The sequence below is a fragment of the Morone saxatilis genome, unplaced genomic scaffold (assembly GCF_004916995.1).
Source record: "Morone saxatilis isolate NCDOM2014 unplaced genomic scaffold, NCSU_SB_2.0 Contig7, whole genome shotgun sequence".
In the NCBI taxonomy this organism is placed as follows: Eukaryota; Metazoa; Chordata; class Actinopteri; family Moronidae; genus Morone; species Morone saxatilis.
The window spans coordinates 11417546-11425038 of NW_023340246.1; the positions used below are offsets into that span (position 1 = coordinate 11417546).

The following is a 7493-nucleotide window of genomic DNA, read 5'->3' on the forward strand; positions in this document are numbered from 1 at the left end:
CACACACACACACACAGGACAGGACCCACATGCTCCCTTTGTTTGAACTGCAGCATGGCTACACTCTTTCCACATCTTGCGGCTGAGGCACACACGTAATTAATTTTGGTGCTCATTGTCATGATAATCTGAGGTTTGCCTCAATTCTCTCAGTCTGGCAAGAGAACAGTCGTTTTCTAACTTAGTTAACTACAACTGAATGCCACTCTTGAGCAGGAAATGCAGGGCAAGGCTATTAATTAAAAAACTACACAGGCTGAAAAAAATTAAGTGATTAAAAGACTTCAATCAGAAACAAAACCAAGCAAGCAAGTATAGATATAGCCTCTGTCATGTGACACACTGTAACAGCCTGGGACAATTATGTCACTGCAAATAACAGGCATTCAACCAGGAAAGACTATTTCCCAAAATTGAAATGTTTATTACAGTGTATAGTGCATTTATAGCTGCATTGAGCTGGGAGTAATTAGACGTAATCTTTTTAGCTTTGAGTGAAAATCCTTTAGTTAACAGCTCAGTATGTGCAATAACACAATCTTGCTCTGTCCTCTGTTCACGTATTTAGAGGAGCCATTAATGTGGTCTTATATATTTCCTAAGGGGATCCATTTTTCGAACAATAGATTAACTGTTGTACTGTGCACAGGATAAAACTGGTAATATAAAGAATAAAATCATAAAAAAAGCTCTGGTGCTTATATCACAGCTGTAAAAAAAACACCCTTGACGTGTGGATGATTTCAAGTGATTATGCATTAAAAGGTTACATGTCATGTTATAAAATCGTTACCTCTTTAAACCTCATACAGGGAACTATTGCAGCAGGCATCAGAAGTAGCACAGCCTGTACCGCACTCTCCAGGGTGCATCTGCAACAAGTTCAGATCGGCCCAAAATATAATTTCATAGGTCACCCAGTTCTAGTTATAGAACCATAAGACTGCAGATCAAGGCTTGTTTCTCTGGAGGGGGCCTGCTGGAGGAGATGAGTCTGTGCTGCAACACCAGTGACTGGGCTGGACTTGAAAAAACTCAACACACCTAATAATTACATTGGTTTCCGTGGAAGAGGAGGCTGATGCGCCAGCTTTTTCAAGCATGTTAGCATTTATATGAAACTCAAACGGTGCGCTTTTTATGTTCTTAATAATAATGTAAAATAACAGCAAATAAAGGTGCTTAACACTCATATTCAAGTGTTTCCCATCAGTTCTTGTTAAAGACCCAGTTCACATCATCGTGTAGCTGTGATGCATTTTATATTGCTTATTTGAGAAAGAGTGGATGAGTTGCCATGAAGGAGGATCCATTACTCACCAAAAGGTCTGAAAGCTGTCAACCTAAAGCCCATTAATTAAAACTCTGCCACCACTGAGTTGTTGAGCTGGAAACAGAGTGCACTGCCCTTTGACCTCCGAACAATCGGGAAGGTCAAGAGTCAGTGGTCTTGAGAGTGGACAACCGTTCGGTAGGCATCTATAACTCATCTGCCAACGTAAATGTTTAGGATCTATTTTGTGCTTTTACTGGAAACTTTACTGTTTTTTTTTTTTAAAAAAGCACTAAGTTATTTTAAATTAAAAAGGCTGTAAGTTTATGCAATATACTATATGTGTTTAAGTCTAAATTGTCGCATCAAGAGCTATGACTTAGGGTTTCCCTCAGAAAAACAATAGCTAGATGAAATTTGATGCCTTTGAGAAATAGCAACTCAGTTCTTAAGTATATTCATATTTTCTGACATTATCAGAGGTAGTCCTTATTCCAGGCCCACCTCTTCTTTAAAACACTGCAGGAAACCCTATACTCTTCTGTTTCTGTTTTTCTGTCCAGTAAATTGTGTTTAGCCGGTCTCCATTAAGCTCATAGTTAGTGGGTTAAATGAGCTTGGAGCCTAATAGAGTTTATAATACTCCAAAATGAAAACTGTAAGCTAAAAGCAATAATCCATAAAATGTGAGGTTGGGTCTTGGGTGTGGCTAACAATGGCTGCCTAAGCCCAGCTGTCCCAACAGCGAGGACAAGTGCAAAGCCGGGCCAGACTGGGGGCAGGGTGTGGCATGGCAGGGGTGCCATGGTGACGGAGCAGCCCTCGGCAGAGAAGAGATGCTAAATGAAGCCATTGTCTGGCCCAAGTGAAGCACACCGCGCAAAGAATGGCACATTCAAACAGTCATACAGGCCTATTGTTGTGGCGGGCCAACAGAGTGCTGCAGGTCCACAGTTTATCCCACAGGATCCACTACACACTGCTACACAGCAGGACCGGCAGGAAAATGATGCTTCCCCCAAACAATTCAAAGTACTCTTTAGGTCACTTCATCGATAAACATCGCTGAACTAGTCTGGAAATGGTTGCTCTAGCTCTGATAAATTTGCTGTTAGCACTGGCACGATTGCGGGTGTCCCATTCTGATATGGGTCTAAAGCAAAGAACATTTTTAGACAGTCGATCACTCTCCTCTTCAACTTCTTCACTGTGTATTAAGCAGAAATAACACAATTAGTTATTATTATCTATGAACTGTTTTGATAATTGATTAATTGTTCAATAATTTTTCAAGCAACAACCCCTAACATCTCTGGTTTCATCTTCTCAACCGTAAGGATTTGGAAATTGCAACATTCTGTAAACCAAACAACTAACTGAGAGAATAATAAGCAGGTTACTCGGTTACTCGTGGAGTAGGTGTGCTTATAATATCCTCTGTCATAGTACATGTAATATGAAGTAACTATGGTATGTACACTAACTGGATTTGCTACCTTCTCATGATATAACTATTTTTTTACTGACAGTGCCAAATGAGTCATTCATATTTCAGTAAGTATAAATACATATCCACTAAATAATTGAACTAAAGTAATTATTATGTGTCCACAGAGCAGGATTTACTGTGACAAGTTAATATTCCTGCCATGGGTCAGAATGATGAAGAAAGCTGATAACCACTGACCTCCTAAATCAGGATGTTCATTTTCATTGTTCTCACGAGGGAACGGCCCTCGCAGAGCTGTGATTCAACGCCTGCCTCTATACACTAATGCCACCACAACATCCACACACCATGCTGACATATGGTGGTCTTAAGGGGCTCAGCTGTGTTACAGCCACTCCTAAATGACACCCACCTTTGAAAAAATAATTAGTCTATACGTCCCCCTCTATTGTCGATGCTGTCGTTTACTCTTTCACTCTGTAGTGGTTAATGTGAGCCATCCAGGGAGGCTGCCCCCCCCGCCGGCCTCCCCTCCTGCTGCATTGCCAGTCCTGTGAAACGTAACACTCAGTTCATTAACCCAGTTCCCCAGGAGAACTGCAGAAGTGTTTGTGTGTGCTGACGGACAGGAGAGCACCAGGTACAGTACACAGCCACCGTCTGACAACTTTAATGTGATCCGTTTACTGTGTGGAGAAGAACTGAATAAAAGACATTTACTAGTTCTCATCTATCAGTTCATAGGGATGACTAATATATCAGGAAAGTCAGATTTTATTCACTTTATTTTAAAAAATCATTTATGCTCAGCTGCTGTCAGAGTTTTGAATAGTCACGACTGAGAAAATGTAGGGACAGAGCAGCTTAAATCCCAACAGATTAATACAATTGGCCGATGTGTCCTCCAGCTCTCCAACAGTGCCAACTGAAACTGAGTCACAATGCAGCAGTCAGTTCCACCAAGGACAGTTTTTTTTAAAAATCAAATTCTGTCCCCGTCAGCAGCACAGAGCGTGTCCGTGTCTGTGACAACAGGCGGATGACGAGAAACATCAACAAACGACCAGTGCCAACAAAACAAGACGGTAGTTGCTGTAGCCGAAGGGTGTGCTTGTGTAGAGGAAGCAATGATATACAGCTGACTGGCAGAGCTGCTAACAGCAACTAATATGCTGAACAAACACACAGCAACAAGCTTGTTAAGATACATGCAATTGTATGTGTTTGTCAGGCAAGAAGACACAATAAAGACTTTAAAACGCTGATGTGGAATAAATAAGCAATGTAAATGTAAAACCCCTTGAGGCAAATGGGTGATTTGTGATAATGGGGTTAGTACTGGTAACATGCATGCACACACGACAGTCTGTCCTAACAGGAAAACAGTTTGTCATTATGAACAGGATCGAATGAGGTTACAGTTTAATCAGACTATATTGGTGTCACCGACTATATATGCCAATATCTGTTACTCAATAACATTGGCCTATGGATATACAATATATCAGCATGACAGAGCACAAACCACTTGGGAAATCATGCATTTACAACAATCACCTGCAACGTGCACTCAAAAAAACAAACCACGCAACTCAAACGTCAGAGCCTGTCCAGGCTGATCTGCAAGCAGCCAACTCCCTGTCTGAGCATTAACACTGTGGACAAAATAACAGCATGGTACATGATGTAAGGCTTCTCCCATGTTTACAGTGAAAACATCTCTGCAGATCACACCACAGTAGTAAGCCCTCTCACAAGGCAGCGGCCCATTACAAGCACGTACAGGCCCCCTCATTGATTTAGAGCGTTTTAATTCTCGGGAATGCAAGCCTTTTCTGATAAGCACATAACTGGGTATAAAGCTACCACTAGAATGATCTCGCTGTGATAATCTCTGTGTTGTGCTCTCTGATTGACCTGTAACTTCATGGCTTTCACAAGTGAGTTATTCCGCTTCTCAGGAGAGGGATACAAGTGGGTTTTAACTCGGAACAGGTGAAGTATTTTACGTCTGACCGGCTCCAGAAGCCAATCTCTTTCATCAAGGGTAAAGTGGCAGTTAGGGCCCTTTATGAGGGCTGTAGGAGAACTCCATTAATCAATCAGAGATGAGAATGTATCGTAGTACATGAAGAGACGGTTTACCCTGAATGTCAATGTTATGACAACCCTTTTATTTTAGGTTATGTGCAAAGTTGTTTGTTAACCATAGCATATTGTAGAGCTCAAACCAAAACTTTAAAAGGTAAGATAAGAGGTTATCAAGCATTTGTGGACCTGTGTGCCTACAGTGCACAGCCCCACCGGGCAGATATATCAGACAATATTAGCTCACTGCAGTTATATCGGTATCAGTGTATGTTTTTACAGATAAGTACTAAGAAATGCCAAACATACATTTGATGTATAAATAAGAAACAACGTATCCATTAGCTGGAGATCACTGACAAGTATATTTCACAGTAAAATTATCAAAACATTTTGTTTTTAATGTCTTTTATGTAAAAAAAAAATAAATTCTAAACAATATATCATTGTTGGTAAAAAAAAAAAAAAAACACTCTATACTATACTATAAATAACTAAATACTATAAACTATATTGTTATATTGTTTATATTGTAGGTAGTCAGAGTTACCATTCAGGCCCCAAATCCATTCATTATAAACACTGCCATGTCCACTTTAAGGGGCATTGTGTATATATCTCAGTTTAAAGACCCCCAAAAGATACAAACAATAGACTTTTTCTCACTTTCCTGGGAGCCCACAGGGGGTCTTCTCAGGGACCCTGGAGGTCCCCAGTATGGACAGTCGTTTGCTCCCATTAGAGGAAGCCGTCGGTCAGCTTTTACCCTCACCAACAGACAGAACTGACAAAACAAAAACAATTTGCAAAAGAGATGCAAATGTCACCCGACTCCTGACTGTTCACCCCCGTCTAGACCGGGTTAAGAGCCACTGGCGCTGCATGAGGACGCTCGGGAAACTGAACAACAAAACGCTTAAGCAACCTCCAAAACTCGCCACAGTTAATGATGGCTGTTGTACTATTGAGTGGCCACACCGGTACGGAGGTCACCACCGACAACAAGGCAACCAAACGGCCCGGTGCGGCCGCTCACTGCGGGCATTGTCTCAGCCGCTGTGGGAAGAGTTTCATCCTTACCTCGTCACCGTGGACATTGCTCTTGTTCACTGTGTCCACAAGTTCACCCGGCAATGCCAGAAAAGTAGATGAACGAAGAAGAAGCACAGAGTCCAGACGGCACGGAGATGATTCAACAGACTGGTTGGTCCGGGCTGCGTGATGTCATCGGTTTTACTCGAGCAGTAATGCGCAGGCGCCACCCAGTGCTTCATGGGTGTTGTAGTGTCGGATGTAAAAACGACGCTCTTCAGCAGAAACCTGTTGTGAGTGCATGCTACGTGCATTACAGCTGTAAATCCTTCAGTGTGCGTGGTTTATCTGTGTTTCTTTTATGGTATTCCCAAAAATGCATTAAGTGGAGACTTTCTTTGGCATGTTGTAAACTTCTGAAAGTTGAACTTCATTCTTTAGCTTTTTTCCCCCCAACATTGTGTCTAATAACATGTAAAACTATTTAAAATGTGTAATTGTCAATCTCAGACCATTTTCAATTTATTTGTTATATGGTCTATAAACGGTGATGAAATAATGCTGCTTTATGTGGCTTGTGAAATTTCCCTAAATGTTAAGGGGGGAGGATGTGTCAAGATAACAGGACTGAGTAAAAACCTCGGGACACTACACTAAAATGTGTATTTTAATTAACATGTAGGCCTAATGAATTTACGATACAAGTTTATGTCTAAATTGGAGATAAAGTCATACAATGACAAAAAAAAGATTTATGAAGGATTCTAGTTATATTTCATGGTGAAGTCTGGTGTTAGAGAGTGGGGATGGGCTAAAATCCCATTTCAGTGTCCTAGGGTCTTTTTATTAAAGTTTTACATGGTGTATCTTCAAATTGCAATGAGAACAAAGTACAGGACATGGCTTAATAATACATATTACAGGTCTGTATTCAGCTGCCATTCACATTAAATAGTCGACAGACAGAAACTTTAAGGGCAACTATTTTGCAAAGTAATCATTTCAGTAATTAAACTATATTTTTCTGCTTTTATTGGTAGTTGTCATCGATAATAATCTGGTGCCCTCTGGTGGCACAAAGGTAAACTGTATAATGGAAGGAGTAGAAGGCTGGGCTGGAGATAAGTCTCACCATTGACTTACACAAACAAAGAAATGAAAGAGAGTAGGGTTCCAAAATGTTATTACATTATAGGCAAATTAACATTAATGGTAGTTATTTTCATTATTGCCTGCTACAGGTGTTCTTTCCTAATGGCTTTAATTTTAACCCATATACCATAATTTAAAAAAAAACCCTCCCAGAAAATGCTGACACTGATATTGTTATTGTTTCAAACATAAAGAATTGTTTTGTTTAAATACATTTTATTAGTGTATTTTATTTTTTGTAACCTGTCTTATGTCTCAGTAGGATTGTGTGATATTTCAGTTTTGTTTTATGTTAGCTCACCAAAGCATCTTCCTGTCAGCTGCATTAAAAAAGCAACAAAATATGTCATCTTTAATATTTTATTAGAATAGTAATATAATTGGGAAAATTTGATGCCAATTAACCTAAGCTGCATGTCTTTGGAGTGTGGGAGGAAACCGGAGCACCCCGGAGGAAACCCACGCAAACACGGCAAGAACATGCAAACTCCACACAGA

The 7493-nt window shown here is 40.3% G+C and overlaps 1 protein-coding gene across 1 annotated transcript in view; it reads right to left on the reverse strand.

Moving 5' to 3' along the window:
- The window catches only part of LOC118340619 (disheveled-associated activator of morphogenesis 1-like), a 43902-nt gene extending 37861 nt beyond the window's left edge, over positions 1-6041 (reverse strand). Inside the window, exon 1 of the mRNA XM_035678692.1 lies at positions 5892-6041. The gene's annotated coding sequence lies outside the window, so the exon portion shown is untranslated. The remainder of the gene's footprint in view (positions 1-5891) is intronic.
- Positions 6042-7493: the final 1452 nt, after the last annotated feature.